The sequence below is a fragment of the Triturus cristatus genome, chromosome 5_1, assembly GCF_964204655.1.
Source record: "Triturus cristatus chromosome 5_1, aTriCri1.1, whole genome shotgun sequence".
NCBI lineage: Eukaryota > Metazoa > Chordata > Amphibia > Caudata > Salamandridae > Triturus > Triturus cristatus.
In genome coordinates, this window is record NC_140587.1 from 364,659,438 (window position 1) to 364,681,625 (window position 22,188).

Genomic DNA, 22,188 nt, shown 5'->3' on the forward strand with positions numbered 1-22,188 from the left:
TTTTGTGAAAAGCAGTCCAAAACAGGGTCTGACTTTTGCTTGCTTTCATTGATCATGAAAGGTGGTTGTGGTGAAGGATGCGTTGAAAATGGAGGTGGGTTTACAGTTGATTTACTTTTTCTTGAGGTTGAAGAGGTGGTGGGGTAGGGGTCTGTGGGTGCTTTAGAATGGATGGAGTACATGATGGCTGTGGTGCTCCCCAGTCCTCTCGAGGGACCCTATGCATCTCCAAGGTAACCTCATAAGCTTCAAACCACTTGTCAATATCATCCCCCACAACAAGGTAAGGCACTAGGTCCCTGTAGATGTGTGCCCTCCTGTCCCCACTGGGCACTAGGACATCGCTGCCACCATTACTGCTAGACTCTGAGGCTTATCTTGCTTTAAGGATCAGCTCTCTAAGACTCACTTCATGAGCGAAGACCAGTTTCCTTTCAGCCAAGGTGCTTTCAGCCTCAGCTTTCTCCTACTCTAGGGCCAACTTCTTTTCCTCCTGTGCCCTTTGACAGCATACTACCCCTTGGCTGCCTCTCTCTTCACAGCTGCCCCTGATGCAGCGCAGAATACAAACTCCCTCCCTTCGTCACCGATCATAGATCACACAGACACACTCAATCACTACATTCGCTGGTGGGGCCCATAACACCAACATTCATTCCCTATTAATCTGTTTTTCTAAGGAGGAGATTGTTCCATTCGCTGTAATGAAAGGAAGTACCCACTTATCCCTAATGTGCAATAGATTTACCTACCCTACTCTATTCATTAGGCCTGAACTTTATCTTTGGTTCTCCTCTCATGGATAGGCCATGGATCAGCTAGCTGCTGGTTAAAGTGGTTTCTAAATCTATAATTTATTTACATTAATACATTTCCTCATAATAAACAACCCGACACAGTTCTTGTAATAAATCTTTAAATTGTATCTAAATAATGCAAATAATGTCATTGATTAATCAAGCAGCTGACCATCATATTTACCTATTCTGGCTAAATGTCGTCTTCTAAGTCAAAATTTTGGTCATCAGTTCAGTCTGTCAAAGATTCATGGAAACAGCTTTCCTACAGTGTCACCGTCCTCTCCGTCAGCATAATGTCAGGAAATCGAAAAACGCGCGAGCTCTGAGTACAACCTCTCAATTCTATCATAATTTATAGTAAAATCACATTCCAAAAGTATCGAATATTAATTTTGAATGTCTCTGATTGGTCAGTCCAATCTGTTCAACAGGGTTCTGACACGGTAAATGTCTCTTTAGATGTAGTTCATAATTTTTCCGGTCCAAAGTATCTTTTTATTGTTCTTTCAGGGAAGCTGGCTTGCGGCCCAGAACGACCTTGATGAGTACAGTCTGCCTGGGGTCACAAGAAGGCCACTGCTTCTGATGTAGGCGCAGGCGCACTTCACTCAGAGACTTTCGTAATGGAGTCAATTCGTCAGTTAGGGATGTCAGCCATTTTGTGGCCACTCCAAATGGTCAACTTAAGCAAAGAAACACAAAAACGTAATTAATACATGGAAATTACTATTTAAATGTTATTCCCTTACTAATACCCATATGTGTGTGCATTTATCTAGCAGAAGCAACACTTAATGCGGGTTATACTCACATTTATAAAGCACAAATCACAAATACACCACTTAAGCAACATATAACATGTAATATTCTAATTGTCTATCATTAATATGCGTACACAATTTAGTTTACGTATTAATTAGGCCATACAAATGCAATTCCCACGTGTATTCTTTATGTTAGTAAGGTTGGTTAATGTCCACAGCAAACTATTTAGTACAAATATTTTTTGTTAATTATTCTTATTAATGTAAACATGCAAAATGGAGGGGGTATACAACATTTTTAAAATAAACCCGCTCCAGCACCCCCTCCTTGGTAGCCTCAAATTTCAGTTTTATAAGCTGCAGCCTGACCTACCTTTCAGCTTTCTTGCCCGCCAGTGCCTCAGGGGCCAGGTTTTGGAAAGACACAGTGCTCCCTGATCTGGCAAGGGTCTTCATTCCTGTGAAGAAGTTGTCCTCCTCCTCTTCAGGGTGTTCCAGCTTAGGGCCAGTGGCCAGGCCATCCTCCTTCTCTAAGTCCACCTCCTCAGGAGCATTCTTCCTGCTCCTCCTAGGTGGATCTGCATCCTTTTGACTTCTGTAAAGCTCTGGACCCCTACCCTAAAGTCCACCTTTGTTGTTTTCTTTCCCACATTCACCCCCCTCTCCTTGCAAACCCTCTGCAGCTCGGCCTTTGTTAGGTCCTCCATGCTGATCAGCTCCATCTCCATTGCAAGCAAAAAGGAGGTGAGGTTAACTTAAATTTGGACAAAGGAAAGAAATGACCAAATCAAAATGGAAGGAGAATTTAGAAAATTCTAGTTTGATGTCAGAATATCTTTGGGATTTCAGTATATACAAATCACTGAGTGGTAATTACACAAACACAAGTACTGGAGCCCACCACTGAGCACCCATATAAGAAATTGAATTGTTTTTTGATTGAGGGGAGCAACACCTCGCATCAAGGAAATAAGGTAAAATTTTCAGTGGCACTAACCTGGTCACTGTATCCAGCCAGCATTTCATTTTGTTCAATCATATCTTCTGACTTTGTGCTAGTCTCGCACAATCAGATACCCAATGTTGGTGCTCTGATATGTTAGGTACTATTTTTCACTTAAAACTTTCAAAAATACATAACTCCAGTATTACTGACTGGATTAACTTGTTTTGGTGTCATTTTATTTATAAAATATTACTTTATTTTTCTAAACTGGAGTGAGAATTTTATTGTTTTTGGTTTTCACTTTATTGCTTTTTGAGTACTGTATAAATACTTAACACATTGCCTCTAAGTGACTGTTTTTGTGCCAAGCTACCCGAGGGTTAAGCATAGGTTAATTTAGTGAAATTTTGTGGTTCCCCTTAACAGGGATTGTGGCTGCATTTGAGAAGGGCTTACACCAGCCTCAACGAACAACCCAATTTCTCACAGAATGAATGAATGAATGAATACTTGCATAGGTCCTTTATGCAAATCGCATCTAAGAGTCGGGGAGTCGTGCACCAGCAGATTACTGACTTTGCAAGAAGATACATTTTTTAGGATCATTCCAAATTTGCCCCTGACATATTAAAGGGTTAATGTTACTGGAAGTAGGGTCCAAGAACTTGAGCCTAGTACTGAAAATTTGTGTCCTCATATGGGTGAATATCTGAATGAGTCAGTGCCTGATTTTGAATCCCTAATACTGTGCCATAGAATAATGTTGTGTTTGAGCATATATTTCTTAGAAAGTTGCCGCTAATGCTCAGCTTGCAAAAATACCAACAACAAGAAGTACAGATAAGGATGAGGACTGGTACACAAATGGTCAGCTACACGACTTCCAGGGCCTGATAGCTGAGATTGATATCCCCCAGAAGTACCTTTAATATGGTGCAGTGGCAGCAGCTAATAAATGAGTGTGGGGTGCGAGGGACTTGAACACTCTGGGCATGATTGTCTGAAGACTATCTGCACTAGGATGGGCCAAGGTTCATGCACTCGCACTGCTATATTGGTCCCTGCTCTCTCAAGCTAAGCATGACCTTTCTCCCTTACGAAACCTCTGGGTTATGGAACCCGGGACGGGAACTGGCGGATAACGATTGGGCCAACGTTGTTTGTTACACATCCAAGGCAGCTTGTAACCGCTGCATTAAATTATCCAATGTTATAATTTGTGACTAGGGGTACTCACAAGGGAGGCACTGTTCCGTGGTGGATGTGATCAAAGAGCGACCCGTATCCAACAAAAGGGTAAGAGGGATAGAGGAGTGAGGTCTAGGATTTGGTACTAGGGATGGGGGGAGACACAAGTTGTCTCTTGTTGCCCTCACACACCCCGAGGGATGTCATGCTTCATCATCGGGCGTATGCTCCTCGTCGGGCCGGCGGTGCAATGCCCTACGGGTCCCCCGAAGGGTCTCTTTAGCGGAGATCTTTTAGAGAACTGCCGATGGGTGCATGCGGGTATGTGGAGGGGAAGTACCAAAGTTAACAGTGAAGGTAGTATGTGCAAGGTGAGTAAAAATATCTAAGGGTTACCAAGAACAGAGAGGTGATTTAATAATGAGGTACCCTTGGTATAGTAAAAAACCCGTAGGTTAATAGTTACCTGTCGAGACGTTATGTGTCTTATGTAGCTTACAGAGTGGTCGACATGTTTCACGCCTTGGGTGGTCTATAAGATCCTTGGCGTTTCATCAGGACCAGGGGAGGTGGTGATGTGAGGTAAGTGCACAGACTAAGTGTAGTGAGTAGGGTAATAATCGCCCTCTCACTGATCAGGTATGAGGGTAGTTTCTCCTGCACAAGTTGTGTGTGGGTAAGGAGTCTGTTATGCCCCCTCTGATAATGACCTAAGTGAGGAGTAAAAGTTACTCCATGAGCTTAGCGGCGTAGGAGGCCCACACCATCTAGGGGGGTTACTCAGGTGTCGGCACTGGAAACCTGCCCGATCCAGACGCCAGCTCGTATAATTTGTGACTAAACAACTCAATAGGAAATATCTGGGGTTCCAGGCAGGTTGTCAAAAAATGCCAGCTTTTTAGTACATGGTATATAGCTGCCCAATCCTTACTCCATTGCGGTACACAGTGACTGCCTTCTTTAATGCCACTGCCTGCTACAACTTCGACACAACATCAGCTATCTGCCTGTTGGAATTATTTACCATACCCCATGCCAGAATCCTTTCCACCAGATTTGTGAACCTGGCCTTTACACTGGTACAACGCCCAATCAATGTGTCTTGTAAGTCTCCTGGTGTGCCTTCTATACTAGGATGGAGGTGGGAGTTGCATAGATGGGCAGAATACGAGAGTGCCATTCTGAAACTAGAAGCACAGAGAGGCAACGCAACCCTGACCTGAGACTTCAAGACGCAACCTGCTCCCTGCCCCAGATGATCCGACTGGGAGACCCTGGTTGCGCACATACTGCCTCACTGTAAGCCTGACGGGGTCATGTGTCCATTACCCCCTGCACCCAATTCTTGTTGCTTGACCTTTCCTCCAGCCTATAGGGCCATATTATCAAGAACGGCGCAAACATTATCGCCGCTTTAGCGGCAGGAAACTGCTGCTAAAGCGGCCATAAGGGGCTTGATAATATGCCCTAGGGAATTCCAATAGAAGCCCAGGTTTGATGTCCTTTTGGGTTTATTGTTTAGCCATTGTATCCTACTTTTCCACCCATCTTACCTGCAACTGTTCCTTTAAGTTGGCAAGACTGACACATTTTATTTGTTTATGCAATTGGAGTGGAAATAATCACCTGTACCTATGCATGTCTCCTATGAGATCACACAATGACTCTGCTGACACTTTTCACCTCAATGTGTGACTGTCTACTACCCTAAGCGTTCTCAGGACTGAGTCTGCACTCCATTAATAATCACTATGTTTGTACGACATTTCTCAGAAATGCTAATAAAGTTTGTAACAAAAAAAGAATGGATAGGGATGACTAAAGTGATAACAGTAGCTTAAATTAGACTAGTCTTAGCTACGCAGTGCTAACTTAATGCACACCCTGTCATCGAAAGTGTAAATTAAACTGCTCCAGCACACACCTAGGGTCTCTGTACAAATAGTAACCTGACGCATCCCTAATATTTAACTGTCAAACTATACAGTACGGTCAGTGTTGCATGGATGTAACAATCTTCAGATCATGATGACTTTTTTATTGATAAGTAGAACTTTAGTGGCGACATACGTTTTGTCCTTAGTTTTGGCTGACTTTTTCAAAGCTCTTTGAAAGGCTGAAGTAGAATTCAATTCGGCCATGGTGCCAGGAATGAGTCACTTGATTACTGTAAAACCATAACCTAAAGTCCTGTATTTACAGTGGAGTAATCAGGAGACTATTGCAGGGTATCAAGTGGAGACTATTTTATCTTCATGTAGTTTGTGCTTCTTTACATGATCTCCTCCCAGTTCCAAGTGGCCATTTTGTCAACAGTGCACTTTATCAATTAAATAAATGAATCACTGAAAAGCATGAATAAACAGGAACGTCTCCCAATAATATTTGTGCACCACAGGAGTGGTAGAAGGAATCAGAATGCTTAATACTACGGACGGTAAGGTCCAGGATTTTGGGCCTAGTACTAAGAACCTCTGTGCTCCTAATGGCAAATATTTAAATGAGGTCTGTGCTTGATTTTGAATTCCTCACCAACTGCTATCTGATGAATTTGTGTTGGAGCACGTATTCCTTAAAGGAGATGCGTTGTTTGACAAATGTATGAGAATTGTATAAAATGTGCTCTGTTAAAAATTAGAAAAAGCATGCATTCAACAAAGGGTAGCCAACTGGATGACACGTTTTCTGTACTCAAGGGATTGCTTTGCAGATGGGTTGTGAGTGGTATATAGGTTTTGTGTGCCATGGATCTAAATGCAAGGAAGAGAAATGGGCCCCTCATCCTCTGGTTTGTTAGAAAAAAATCTACTTTATTTTGATACTAATGGGCCCCTCAAATTATTCTACATGCTGCTATAACACCTGCTTGAGTTGAGGGTTACATGATGGTCTGCCTCCTTGCAGTTTTGATGTTGCCCTTTTGTGGACATGACAGGCTGAATACTTCTTCTATGGAACTGTCATGCATGAAATTTGTATTACTTTTGAATGCAGGAGGCTTTCCTTATGTTCTATGTAGCAAAAACTTGCTTTAGTGAAACCCGCTTCTCCCATTCTTCTTATTTTGCTGGCTGCCACCACCCTAACTTCGGCCTGGCCTTGGATCAACAAATACATGTCCAGGAACTAAACACCTGCTGGGGTGAAGTTCCTCTACACAGACTGGGCACAAAACCTGGACACTTGAATAAACCCTGGCTGTTGTTGCCCATGGAGAAGAAGGGAGCCGTTTTGCCCTGAACGAAAGGGAGTTGCTTTGCCCCTGAAAGGACATAAACTGTCCTTATCCTAGGAAGATCTGCATAAGACCAACTTACAGGAGTATCTGAACATACAACACGTCAAGGAACCATAACTTCTCAAGAGGAAGAAGATTTGTGCATTCTAGTTGCTTGGTGAAACAGGCAGTGGCAGTCTAAGCTAACAAAGGCTTGTGGGGCGGGCGGGGGGAGCGCGAGGTGGGGGGCATCACATTGGGGAGGAGACACGGGTAAAAATAATAATGAAAAACACCTGATGCTGCTGGCCGCCTCGCACGTCGGGTCTCTCCTGCTGGCGTCTTCCTTGGTCCCAGCAGCCCCTGAGACAGACTCCCAGCTAATCCCTGTGCTGCAGAGCAGCACAGGTATTGGCCTGAGCAGGCATGAAAGACGTTCCGCTCAGGCCTGGGAGTCTGTGGGGTTTCTCCAGCTCAGCTGCTGAATGCAGCTGGGCTGGAGAAACCTAAGTGCGCATGTATGTTTTGATCGGCCTGAGACTGCCGGCCAGACACAAATGAACACTTAGGGAGTGCACACGCACGTCTCCTCCCTAGCCCCACCCCTCCATATACAAGCTGGCTCAGAGCTGAAAAACGAAAAATAAAATGATGCTAGAGCATTGTTTTATTTTTTGTTTGCTAGCTCTGCTCCAGGCAGTGGGGCAACACTCTTCCACCATTGCAGAGGAGCCACCACTGGAAACATGCAAGGGAAAAGCACCGTTTGGGTTAAGGAGGTGAAAGGCGCCTTTGTTCAAGTGAAATGGTGAACTTGCTTTGTCCCTGCCCACATGCCTAGACTGCAAATAGCATTCCCTTTGCCAGTCCCATACCAGCCGCATGGGGTCAAAGTTCAAGGGCCCATAAAGTTTTTCCTGATTCCTGAAACATTTGGACTATCAGAAATATCATAATTTGTAATCACAGTTTATCCTTATTCATAACATGTATGTGCCAGTGAGGCATGGAGTTCAGTGGTTGCCTTCAGTACTGTATTTTCTGTAGTTGCCACTGCCATTGGAAAATGTTGACCATGTTCAAGTCTTTCTGAGACATAAGGCCTTAAAATAATGTAGGCCTGAGCAACAACATTGGGGAAGCCGATCCACTTCTACATTTCCATTGAAAATCTTTGAAACCAGATAGGATTTTACCTGGTTTAAACATATTTAAACTGTTACTTGATGCAGCACCCTGCACCTCTCCTCCATGATATCTTGACACATAGTAATGGTACAAGATACTGCTGACATTTCCCCACTGGCGCAACTCAAGTGACTTTTCCTCTCCACGGCACTAACCACAGTCAAACTGTGCATCTCTGCTTCTGACAATCCCCTCATGCACCCACGCTCATAGAATGGTTGAGAGTAATGTACAAGATGGCCTCATATGAGAGGATCATTTACACCCTCAAAAACAAACTTGAGACCTACTTACCGATGCATGATCCTCCCCCCCGCTAAAAGATGCATCCTCCAACTGGTATGAGCAAAGATCGCTCTAGTCCTCTCTGGTTCACAAAGGCACCTTGAGGCACATTGCATACCAGTAGTACCACTTCAATCAATCAGGTATTTGTGAAGTGCACTACTAACCCGTTAGGGTCTCAAGGCACTGGGGGGTGAGGTGCGCAGCTCAGAGTCAGCCGAAGAGCCAGGTCTTGAGGCTCTTACTGAAGGTGTGCAGGGTGGGGGAACATCTGATGTTGAGCGGGAGCTCGCTCCAGGTCTTTGCCGCGATGTAGGAGAAGGCTCTTCCTCCCGCTCTGGCTCTGCAGATGCAAGGGGGCTTGGCGAGGGCGAGGTCAGCAGAGTGAAGGTCTCTCTTGGGTACCTGGAAGGAGACTCTTTCGTTGAGGTATTGAGGTCTGGTGTTGTGGAGGGATATGTACGCATGAGTGATTAGCTTGAAGGTTACTCTCTTCTCGACGGGGAGCCAGTGGAGGTCTCAAAGGTGCTGGGTGATGTGTTCAAGTTGTGGGATGCCGAGGACGAGTCTGGCTGTGGTGTTCTGAATGGTGTGGAGTTTGCAGAGCAGGGATTTGTTGATTTCTGCATAGTGGACGTTTCCGTAGTCCAGTCTGCTTCTTATGAGTGCTTGGGTGACAGTCTTTCTGCATTAGGGAGATCCATTTGAAGGTCATGCGAAGGATGCAGAGGGTGTTGAAGCAAGTGGAGGAGACAGGGTTGATCTGTCAGGTCATGGTGAGGAAAGAGTCGAGTATGATACGAGGTTCTAAGTGTGGTCCATGAGAGTGTGGGGGGTTGCCGAGGGTGGTGGGCCATCAGGTGTTTTCCCATGCTGAGGGATGGGTCTGAGGACTAGGACTTTAGTCTTCTCTGAGTTGAGCTTCAGACAGCTGCTGCTCATCCAGGATGCAATGTCTTTCATTCCTTCCTGGAAGCTGAGTCTGGTGGTGTAGGGATCCTCTGCGAGGCAGAGGATGAGCTGGGTGTCATCGGCCTAGGATATTATGCTGAGTCCATGCTATCTGACGTTGGAGGCGAGGGGGGCTATGTAGATGTTGAAGAGCATGGGGCCGAGCGATGATCCTTAGGAGGCTCCGCAGTTGATTTCTGTAGGTTCGGAGAGGAAAGGTGGGAGTCTGATTCTTTGGGTTCGGCTAGTGAGGAAGGAGCAGATCCAGTCGAGGGCGGTTCCCTGTGTGCCAGGGTTGCGGAGTCTGGCGGTGAGAGTGCAGTGGGAGACGGTGTCGAAGGCTGCAGAGAGGTCTAGTAGGATAAGGGCCGGGGTGTGGTCCTGGTTGAGGAGAGTTCGGCTGTGGCCCTGGTCGAGGAGAGTTTGGATGTCATCTGTAGCAGCAAGGAGGGCGGTCTCGGTGCTGTGGTTGCTGTGGAATCCGGATTGGGAAGGGTCGAGGATGGAGTTGTCTTTAATGAAGTTCATTAGCTGTATGTTGACGATCTTCTCAGTGACTTGAGGTCCATTGTGTCTGCAGAGGGATTCTTGAGAAGGGGCTTGAGTTCTGCACGTTTTCAGTCATCGGGGAATGTGCCATTCTAAGGTGGCGTTGTTAGTGCGTTGTAGCTCAGGTGCCATGGCAGCGGCGGCTCTGTGGAAGATGTGTGGCAGCAGGGGTCCATGGGGTCTCCTGAGTGGATGCTCTTTATGATCGTGGTGGGGACCGGGGTCCAGACGGAGATTGTAGGGTGGCTGGCATTGCTGGAGGAAGGAGTGGTTTCAGTGACTGGGGTCTGTTCGTTGAAGTTGTCATAGAGGGACTTGATTTTCAGATGGAAGTAGGAGCTGAGTTTGTTGCGGAGATCCTGGGAGTGTGTGACGTCCGAGGCTTCACTGGGGAGTCTGGTGAATTCCTGAATGATGCTGAAGAGTTCCTTCGAGTTGCTGGAGTTGGTGAGAATTTTGTTCTGGATGAAGGTCCTTTTGGTGGATCTGATGTGTTGGTGGTATTCTGTCATGGCGTAGGTGGTCCGATCTTCCGAGGTTTTGCTGTTTCTCCATAATTTCTTGAGGCGTCTGCAGGTGCATCTGCATTCTCTGAGGTCAGTGGTGAACCAGGTGGCTTTCATGGGGTGCTATCAGTCGGGGTTGCGGATGGGGGCAAACTTGTCTGCGCAGTTGATCAATCTGTTTAGTTCGTTGGCTGCAGAGTTGACGGCGGTCGTGGTGGGAGAGGGATCGTGGTTAATGGGTGGAGTTAAGGTGCTCCTCAGTGACCCTGACCCAGTTCCTTCGCAGAAAGCGCGTGCAGGTTTGTGAGTGGTGGCTTTGTCGAAAGAGAAGTGTACGCAGTGGTGGTCCATCCTGGGGGTTGCGTGGTGTGGCTGAAGTGTATGTTGTTACCTCCTGTGAAGATTGGGTCATGGGTGTGTCCAGCCTTGTGGGTAGGGGTGGTGACGAGCTGTTTCAGTCCGATGTTGGTGAGGTTGCCCAGGAGGGCAGAGGAGTTTGGGTCGCTGTGGTTGTCAAGGTGGAAGTTAAGGTCTCAGAGCAGTATGTAGTCCATGGAGGTGATGGCGTGGGGCTCGGTGATGGTTGTGGTGAATGCGGTTTGTGGTCTGGGAGGTCTGTAGGCGAGGGTGCCACGTAGGGTTATTCTAGGGGTTGGTCTGGATCTGGAAATGGAGTTGTTCCGTGGGGGACAAGGAGTCATTTGCGCTGGAAGTAGTGAGTTGGAGGGAGTTCTTGTGCACGATGGCGAGTCCTCCTCCTGGGTGGTTGGGGCGGTCCTTCCTTTGGATCTTGTATCCATCAGGGATGGCGGTGGCAATGTCAGAGGGCGGAGGTGGGGTTGGTCCAGATTTCATTGAAGAAGGTAACATCTGGCAAGAGGGTGTCAAGGAGGTCTGAGATCTCTTCTCTGTGTCTGTGCAGGAAGCGTACGTTGAGGAGGATGCACCTCAGGACTTTGGGTGCGCTGCCATCTGGCGTGAGGGTAGTGGCCGTGGGGGTGCAGAGGTTGGTGAAGGTTTGTCGGCTTCCATTTCCAGCTGCTCGGTAACAGCACCCACAACACAACTTATTGCTGTCTCCATAATTTCTTGAGGCGTCTGCAGGTGCATCTGCATTCTCTGAGGTCAGTGGTGAACCAGGTGGCTTTCATGGGGTGCTGTCTGTCGGGGTTGCGGATCGGGGCAAACTTGTCTGCGCAGTTGGTGATCAATCTGTTTAGTTCGGTGGCTGCAGAGTTGACATCGGTCGTGGTGGGAGAGGGATCGTGGTTAACGGGTGAAGTTAAGGTGCTCCTCAGTGACCCTGACCCAGTTCCTTCGCAGAAAGCGCGTGCAGGTTTGTGAGTGGTGGCTTTGTCGAAAGAGAAGTGTACGCAGTGGTGGTCCATCCTGGGGGTTGCGTGGTGTGGCTGAAGTGTATGTTGTTACCTCCTGTGAAGATTGGGTCAAGGGTGTGTCCAGCCTTGTGGGTAGGGGTGGTGACGAGCTGTTTCAGTCCGATGTTGGTGAGGTTGCCCAGGAGGGCAGAAGAGTTGGGGTCGCTGTGGTTGTCAAGGTGGAAGTTAAGGTCTCCGAGCAGTATGTAGTCCATGGAGGTGATGGCGTGGGGCTCGGTGATGGTTGTGGTGAATGCAGTTTGGGGTCTGGGAGGTCTGTAGGCGAGGGTGCCACGTAGGGTTATTCTGGGGTTGGTCTGGATCTGGAAATGGAGTTGTTCCGTGGGGGACAAGGAGTCATTTGCGCTGGAAGTAGTGAGTTGGAGGGAGTTCTTGTGCACGATGGCGAGTCCTCCTCCTGGGTGGTTGGGGCGGTCCTTCCTTTGGATCTTGTATCCATCGGGGATGGCGGTGGCAATGTCAGAGGGCGGAGGTGGGGTTGGTCCAGATTTCATTGAAGAAGGTAACGTCTGGCAAGAGGGTGTCAAGGAGGTCTGAAATCTCTTCTCTGTGTCTGTGCAGGAAGCGTACGTTGAGGAGGATGCACCTCAGGACTTTGGGTGCGCTGCCATCTGGCGTGAGGGTAGTGGCCGTGGGGGTGCAGAGGTTGGTGAAGGTTTGTCGGCTTCCATTTCCAGCTGCTCGGTAACAACACCCACAACACAACTTATTGCTGTCTTGCTCTATCACACCCACCAGCCCTCCTCAGAATCAGCCCTTCACACTTGTTTCTCTTACTGGGGTTTACCGATCGACCATTGTCAATATGGTTTTCGCCACACAGTCCTTGTAATTATAATTACCACTATTACTATGTTTGTTATTGATGTGCCTTGCTGTACCATGCTTCACTGCTTTACTGTGCTCGTATTCCGTAACTCAGAAACCTAAATAAAGATTTAAAAAATAAATAAACTATGCATTGTGTGGACAGACCCCAGTAGCCAGACCAGTTACTTGGAAATTCCAATGCTATTTACCCACAAACTACACCCATAGTCTACATTGGGCAGCATGCTTTTTGTTTTGACTTTGGGTTTTTGGTTCAGTGATTTATACTGTTTTTGGTAATTAGAATCTCAATGGCTTGAGTTCAGTTCTCTAAGATGTAAACTCCTACATTCAATGAAAGAGCCACTAAAGCATAGGGCCAGCCATAAAATTGCAAGGCTACTGCACTGTATACGTTTTCACCGGCACTGTTGTAGGAATACAGCAGACAAGACTCAAAGCTCAATGGAATAGCATTGGACACCTGGGCAGAGTTACAGAAAGATCTGTAAAATGGTAAGAGCAGTGTCTCAACCTCAGATGGCACTAGCCCACATAATCTGCTTTTATGTATCATCTTTATAAATACACTTTTTACATACATTTAAACAAAAGTCTCAGGGGTATATTCACAAGAACTTGTGATAACTACCTCAAGAGTAGCGTAACGCAACTTTCAGCTTCGCAGCCTATTGCGGGAAAATAACCCAGTGACAACATGGAATTCGCAACAAGGCGGTAGCATGCAATAGTCTACCGAAACCGCGGACAATGTCTGCGATACAACCACCTCGATGGAGATAAAAACGCAAACCACAACACCAAAAAACACGTCATGGGCCAAAGCGCGATGAGGAAATCAGCTATAAGCAGTGCCAGGCCTGCAACACACACCTGGCAGGTGGAAAAAATCACCATAAAAGTAGAAAAAAACACACACACAAACTGACCAACCCCCAAGACCCATGGAGGCAGCCGGAGCAGGCTCAGAGGACGAGGGCAACCCCACAAGCACCCCGGATGACCACCCCGGGACCTCGGGGACAGGGAAGGGCAAGGACAAGAAGAAGAGGAAGACGAAGTTCAGTCCGCAGGTGAACAGGATCATAGTCACAGTGGTGATGGAACACCATCAACAACTCTTCATCACCTCCAACGTATCATTGGGCACCAAAACTGGAATATGGCAGGACATCGTGGACAAGGTGATTGCCGTCGGAGAGCATAAGAGGACAATGGACGAGGTCAAGAGGCGATGGAATTACATCAAGCGGGAGACCAAGGAGAAACTCTTCGCCAACCACAAGGCAGCAACGCAGACTGGAGGTGGGGGCCCAGCACCACAGCTGGAGCTGGATGACATGGAGGAGCTGGTGTTTACAGCCATCAGTGTGGTGACTGTGGCCGGAGTCGGGGGACTGGACACTGCCCGACAGGACACAGCACAACCGCAACAGGGTGAGTGACCACCAGGTACCGGGGGTACCGGTGGAGATGGGCACAATGGCACACATGCACAGTCAAGCAGAGCACAGTGCACACCCACAATGACTCTGGGTTCTCGCTCAGATCTACAGACTGTCACAATATGCAATGCCATACTGTCTGAATATCAACATGTACCATGCGGCTACATACATGTGGACTCATTGTAATACACCATCTCCCCATCACGTCGCAGGGGCATCGTCAACACCTCCTGCAGAGCTGTCCCAGCCACTCTTCACTGATGACGAGGAGGACAACACCAGCATCGACACCGAAACCATCCAAGACATCATTGACCTCATCAGCCACTCACCTCCAGGATCAGGGCAGCCCAGCTACATCGATGAGACCCCACCCACCAACCAAACCACCCAGCAAGAGGCACCCACAGCCCCGGCACTCTCCCAAGACCCCCGGGAACAACACATGGCCTTCCAACGCCGTGTGCTGGAGGGCCAGAGGGAGACAGCTGAGTAGGTGCGGGTGGGGTTCGACCTCATGGCTACCAAACTGGATGCCATCCTTGTGTGTCTAGGCCCACCCCATGGTCTCCAACGAGCCCTGACTGACAATGCTGGAGTCATGATGCGGAAAGAAGAACACCTGTCCGCTCAGAGTGGCTCCAGCGATGCCAGCCGTGAGCTGGCACACATGCAGATGCTCATGGAGGACAAGATGCGGATGGAGGCAGAAAGGATGGTAGCCACCGCTGCACACCATCGAAATGTAGCAGGGATCTACCATGCCCTGCAGTACTTCATCATGCCATTGCTGCCACATGATGAATGCTGCTGCCCCCACACCATCCACATCTCCGCCCCCTGGTGTGTCAGTGCCTCCCAGTGCGGCAGGCGTATCCACTCAGGCACCTGATGTGACAGTGGCACACAGTGCTGCCGACAATCCCCCTCCGGTCCCTGATGTGTCAGTGGCACACAGTGCCGCAGCTGGTACTGCAACACCCAGAGGTGGGGCAGAGCACACATCCGAGGACGAGGATGTGGATGGGAGTGTGGTCAGAAGGATTAGGCACTAGCATTAATTTCGGCCATCCGGACTGTTTCTGCTTGGTGCCGCACATGGCCCCATGACCTTCCACTGACCCCAATACACTCCGCTGCTCTCACCTTGGACAGCGACATGGACTGCCACATCCTGTTTGACGACCAATGACTCGGCGACCAGACTGTGGACTGTACCCTTCCTTTTCCACAGTACATGTCATCCCTGAATGGACTCTGGTTGGCCCTCCACGGGCCCATATTGTGTAGTGTGCTCGGCATTGCCCTGTACCGCTCCAGCTGCATAACTGCACTGGATGTGCAATAAACATCCAGTGATGCACTGCTGTGTCATGTCTGTCATCATTCATGTGTGAATGTGTGGATTAATGTAAGGACAGTGACTTCCCTTGCGTCAATGATGTTTATCCTGTGGGATACCAGTCAGAGGGTGCGACATTGCATTTTGTACACCAGGTCCCGTGAACACTATAACAGGGACACACACATCAGTCACTTCCTTGTCTGGACATGGACTGAACCACGCCCAGAGCCCAAGAGTCATTGTTGCAAGCCCTGAGCTGGTCCGGCATACGCCAGGCCAGATCACTCCGCTAACGCTCCGAGGGGGGGCCCTCATTGCTAACCGTCGCAGGCGTACTCACTGGTGGTGTGCAGGTCACTGGTCTAGTTGTCAGCATGTCACAGCCACTCCCTGAGGACAAGTTTGCACGCACACCACACCCACCCAGCACAGGCGTCACAGGCCATGTGACTCCGCCAACATAAGGGGCCAGCGACGTCACATTCCCCTCTGCCGGAGGTGACTGGATGACGGCCGCTTCACGGTTCTCAATCGTAAAGGGCACAGGGTTAGTGGCATCCAAAGCCTAGCGGACGGCATGGGCCTACCACCACATGGCACAGACTGGGGTTGCATAGGGTTAGTGGAATCCGATGGCACAGGCACCTCGCCACGGGACGGTGACTTGGCGTGCACTGACTCAGTGGCACCTTAAGCTGCTGAGCGGGTGTGCAGCCTGCGATGATGCCCCGGTGGTCCGGACAGCTCAGGTTTTGTGTGCCCTGCTGTAGGCCAGAGACAGCAGGGCCAGGGCAGCGCAGGCCTACCACAACTGTGCGTCGCTTCCAGGATCCCAGAGTTAGTGGCACCCATTGGGCTGAGCCGGTGTGCAGCCTGCGATGGTGCCGGGTGCACTGGTATGTCCCATGCCATGGAGTAATCAAGACCCAGCACCAAACATGACACCTGGTGGCCTGCGGAGCATGGCTGCATGGTGTGGAGGGTGCCATGTCCGCAGGCCCTGGACTTGTGGCTTGTGGCCTGCAGCGACAATTGGTGGGACCTCCTGTCTGCATGCCGGTGGCGGAAGGTGAGCAGTGAGGCCTGGGTGTTCATAGGTGGGCATGCTCCGATGGGCGGCCAGAGGGGGTTGGGGTGCCTCTGCCTGGGTGTGCATGGGCGGGCAGGCGATGTTGTCTTGTGCAAGTGTGTGTACTGTGCCAGTCATGTATCTGGACTCTGTTTCAGCTGACGGATCTGACTCAGATGTGTGACCTGGTGCACTGCTAAACATATCGGCAAGTGGTTGGAGACACACCGGTGACAGCAGGTGAGCAGTGTAGCCTGGGTGCACAGGGCTGGCACTCTCTCTCTCTCCCTCTCTTCTTCTCTGTCTCTCTCTCTCCCTCTCTTCTTCTCTCTCTTTCTCCCTCTCTTCTTCTTCTCTCTCTCTTCTTCTCTCTCTCTCTCTCTCCCTCTCTTCTTCTCTCTCTCCCTCTTCTACTTCTCTCTCTCTCTCTCCCTCTCTTCCTCTCTCTCTCTCCTTCACTCTCTCTCTGTCCTTTGATGCACGCAGGACATGCCTTCTCATCATGTTTTTTGTCTTGCAGGCTGTGACCTACGGATTGTCCCAAGGGGAGCGGCCATGTGTCTTCATTTCATCTCAGTGTTCATTTTAATAAAGTTTCATTTGTTGCTTCGAATGTAAATGTGTGATGCTCATTTCTGTGATGACACATGCATGTCACCAGTTGTGATTGTGCGACATCAAGTTGATTATTTTGTACATGTTTAGGTGTAGCTGATGTGGCCTGTCTTTGGTCGGGTGGATCCTTGGGGTGGTGGCGGTGGGTGCTGTGGCCCTTTTGGGTGTCCAGGCTGCATGATGAGTTGCTCCATGACATCTGTTGCCCTTCCGATGTAGCCCTGGGCTGTGCTCCCTTTTGTGGTGCAGGTTGCCGTCTGACTTTACACCAGGTCAGAGAAGGTAAATTTCCTGGTGCTAATGCGCCTTATCGCCTGTTTTGTGTTCTTATCGTCGATGTGGCTGATTATTGAGAATGTTGAGGTGTGATGTTGTCGCGGCTTTTGGCACGGAAACTCCTACTCTGCATCTCATCAGCGATAGTCGCGGGGGTCCGCTGTGGCTGTTTTTTGCGGCTGCTATCGCAGGTGCTGTGGGCTATTAACACCAGCTTGTGAATGGGGAGGTAAATTTATCACGACTTTGGCTGCGATAAAGTGCAGTTAATTCGGCGATAGCTCCTTGTGAATATGCCCCTGTCTTCTTTGATGGACTTTGCATTTATTGAGTGTTATTTACTGTCATGCTGTAGCTATGTTTCTAACCCATACTGCAGCCTAGAGAAAGAACTGTCAGTTTGATTCTGCTGATTATGGCGAGTCAATCAGAGTTCAGTTGTATTGATGAATATTGTAGTGATGCGTAGCACTTGACTCTCCCAGGGTAGCGAAGCAGAGCAGAGCTAGTAATCACCATTTTCTGGCACGCAGTCAGGGACAGCTTTAGGGCAGTGCGACTGGTGTGGCCGCACTGGGTGCTGACCTGTGGAGGAGTCGCTGACCTCACGGGGGCGCTGCTTTTAGAAATAATGTATGATTGGAGAGATGAGGGGCTCTTTTGCCAGGTGGTAGTGAGAGAAACTGAGGAGGTGGTCAAGAGGTGTGGGGGCACCAAATATGATTGTCACACCGGATGCCACCAGCGCTAAAGCCGGCCCTGCACGCAGTGACACTCAATAAATGATTGTCCAGTCAGTGCTTTTTCTTTGAAAAAGGAAAATACCATTCATTGCACACACACTATTAAATACTACTGCATTCATTTACAAATATATACATCAGGCAGCTAGAAATACCTTTGGTGACATTATAACAACCATTTTGACCAATACTGGGTCCTGACCTGTGGTAAATAATTTAATTACCGGTACTTAATTTGATGCGGAAAATCTATAATAATAGCTCAGTAAAATAAGAGGCAGAATCCGTGGTATTAGAGGTTCGGAACGGGCTTTATTCCAAAATCAATTCGAATTGAGGACTCCATATTCCATCACCACGAAGGTTCAGGAAGTGAAGGACCATACTTTATTGACAGATAATCATATTTATAGAAAAGGCATTATAGTGAAACAGATGCAGGAGGCGTGACAGTTGATAACAGAGATGAAAACATACATGCGTAACTAAAATGGGTGTAACTAGGCGTAACTAAAGAACGTCATTAGGTATGATGTCATAAATGGGTGGTTCCATGAAAGAATTTCGCAATGTCAGCAGAAATACTTGGCAGAGATGCGCGCGCAGCAGCATGACGTGTGATTGACGTGCAACTAGGGGATGAAGGGGACTTGACATTTAGCTCTACATGTGGAGACAGAAGTCTGGGGTTATGTCAACCTAATCCCAAATCATATCTAACATCCTATGTTTAAAGAACTGTGTTATCCAAAAAGAGAGGTCTCTTAGGATAGAATCTTATTCTATACTGACTATACTGACTGTTAGTGCGTGTACAAGCGTCTAAGTGTCTACACTAGATGCGAGGGCAGAAATCTTCCATAGTAACAGGGCTATGAATTACTTGCATAAAGACAGAGAAGCCGGGCCCTTTTGCTCGGTAGCTGGAAGAATGTTTACTTAAACTGCTAGACAGGAATGCATTGGATGAAGAGCGGAGCAGAGCAGATAATCTTGAAGGTGAAATACAGTTTTTGGCAGGCAGATAGGTCGAGTCAGGCACCGTTAGCCGCGCAGGGAGTAGGACAAAGTTCATGGATACAGATGCGAGCTCAGACTGGAGCTTTCAGAGGCAGAAGGCAGGAAAAGGCTTAATGGTAGAATCAGGGCCTACTCGCCTGGACTGTAAAATGGGATAAATGAACCATATAAAGCCGGTGGCCTTTCATACTTAGGAATAGAATATCCGGCCCATTCATGGCGGATCTGAAAGAGGACATGTTGACGGTGGACGCACATGTGTTTGCGTCTTCAAAACTGGAACTGGAGGGAACATACATGTACTTGTGATTTATACATGAAACCGTTGGGGTCCAAGATAGGGGACATAACTGATCATAAAAATCCATATTTCCACATTCCCTCCTTGTCCCCTACTTGCCCTTAAGAGATATCAATCTTCATCAATCCGTTGATCTGTTCATATAACATCATTTGTTCTTCTTTCTTCTTCCGGGATGAATGAAAACTTGGTGGTGGAATACACGATGTGGCACACAGACCACAAATCGCTGGTCCACATTGTAGGCATAAGCAGCAACTGGATAGTATGAGAAAGCCAATACCTAGGAAGGATAGAATTCTCCATCCCCAGGCTGACAACACACCCCAGAACCAACCGGACCAAGTCCAGGTGCCTGGATTCTGGTGTATCTGGCTTACAATCTTATGAAGGCGAGTTATGGCTTTATATACAGATGGCGAATTTTCTGGTATGAAAATGCAACAACTTGATCCGATGACCCTACAAGCTCCGCCCCTATCGGCCAGGATGACGTCAAGGACAAGACGATTTTGAAGCACAACAATCCGCATAGCAGACTGCTCTTCTGTTAAATTGCCTAAGGCGGAAATAGTTTCGTTCACTACTGCTTCAAGGGTTCTGGTTAATCTACGTATCAGCTTACTATTGGTAACTGTACCTATATAGGGAAAGAGACCTTTATTGAAATCTGTGTATTTTTCCCATGCTGTCTCAGTGTAGTCGACTATTGGGAGATCTCTCCGTTCTCTATTGTGTACTAAATGAATATTTCTATGATAATCAGGAGGAGCTAGAAAAACAGGTGGCAAAAGGAATCCGATGTAACAGGTACCATCCCAATCTAGAGGCAAACGTGTATATGCAGTCTGACCACATACGAAGTAGGAATGGCGAGAAGCTCTAAATGTAGACTTGCCTTGATCACTGAATTCTATTACAGTGGTGCATCTACTATGGCCCATATGTATGGAACCATTCTTTCTTACACACAATTCACCTTTAACTGGAAATACTGACATAGCGGGCAAAATTGGTGCAGCTTCGGATTCAACATTCAGGATCATGAGATTAAGCGTGAAATTACCTAATCCGTATACTTCATTTTCTAGATCAGTTCCTGTTCTTTTGGGAAGTCCCTCCTTGTTAGGGTAGCAGACTTTAAGCAAAACTAAGTTCATGTTTCCCCATACCCAGTTGTCTTGATAAACTGCGGAATTCGAATCTAGGGAATTAATTAAACTAAACCATGCTCCACAGGAGCCATTGTGTGTGAACGGATATGGAAAGAGAGGCAGAATTCCCTTATAGTTCTGATAGGGAGGGAGTCGGCCACATATCCAACAATTTGTAGCATTGCTAGTCTGATGGGAATGGTGTAACATACTAATAAAAATGTTATTGCGCAGCGCAAATCTATAGGACAACTCATGCGGGGGTAATTCACTAAAAGAATGTTCAGCAGTAACATTGTAAACATGTTCAGAAATAGGATAATATATGTGCAACAATATACTTGCAGCGATTATTAAAAGACTTAAGAAAAACAAAATTAATAACGTCACTGTGCAATGACTACGCAGTGATTTACAGTACGCATGTTGTTTCAATTGCATCTTTCGGTTTCTTTCTCTATTCAGGTCTAAGGGATACATGTCAGAGACAAATTCGACCGATTCACCTTGGAGAGGACTTAAACAATCAAATTGTCTGACTTGTTAGACCGTAGTTTTAGTTTGTATAGTTCCTTATTACTCTGTTCAATCAAAGGAAGCTTTGAGTCAATCGGTGAAGACACGCGAGGTGTAACGTTTACATCAGACGGTAGTCCATGAAATTTCTTGATATGACTTGAATGTATCCAGCCTTTGCGACCTTCGATCTTCACGGCTGTCCTCGTGGTGAGCAGTACAAGTTGAGGCGATTTCCACCTAGGATCCAGCTGAGTCTTCCGGTCAAAATTCCTCACTAACACCAGGTCCCCGGGAACTACGTCATGGGGTTTCACCTCGGTGTTGTCGGGAAAGGCTGCAGCTACCTGTGAACGACAAGATTGTAGTGCAGACATCAAGGAAGCCAAGTAATCTGTCAGCATATTACAGTCAACATCAGTTATTTTGCGTGGTATAGGCGTCCCCCACATATTTGGTGGTCTACCGAAGATCACCTCATAAGGGGATAGCCCTGTTCGAGAGTGTGCTACCATTCTCATGTAAAAGAGTGCAACTGGTAAGGCTACTACCCAGTCGACACCTTTCTCTCTACATACTTTGGACAATCTAATTTTCAGAGTTTGATTATGTCGTTCCACGAGACCTGCTGCCTCGGGGTGTCGGACACAGTGAAATCTCCATTGATAGCCTAACAAAAGTGAAACGTGTTTCATTAGTTCGGATGAGAACGGCTGGCCGTTATCTGAGTAGACAACACGTGGTAAACCGTACCGTGGGAAGAATTCTCGAACCAACTGTTTGGCAGTAGTCGGGGCAGTGTAATCTGAAACCGGGTATGCTTCTGTCCAACGGGAAAGAGCACAGACAACTACAAGAACATATTTGAATCCTCGACATCGTTCCATCTGGATATAATCCATCTGGAGGACTTCAAAAGGGTGCTCAGGAGGCTGAAATCCACCCTGTTCTACGGGAATGCTTTTACCTGGGTTAAACTGACAACAGATTATACAGGTACGAACTTTTTGTTTAGCTGCTGCTCGTAAATGTTTGTTGAACCAAATGTGTTGAATGCTGTCTAGCATAGCTTTTTCTCC

General features: G+C 47.7%; 1 protein-coding gene across 2 annotated transcripts in view; it reads right to left on the reverse strand.

Annotated features, from left to right (window-relative positions):
* LOC146830894 (fibrocystin-L-like) overlaps nucleotides 1-22,188 on the reverse strand; it is a 1,907,335-nt gene that overhangs the window by 1,493,820 nt on the left and 391,327 nt on the right. The gene's annotated exons all lie outside the window — the stretch shown is intronic.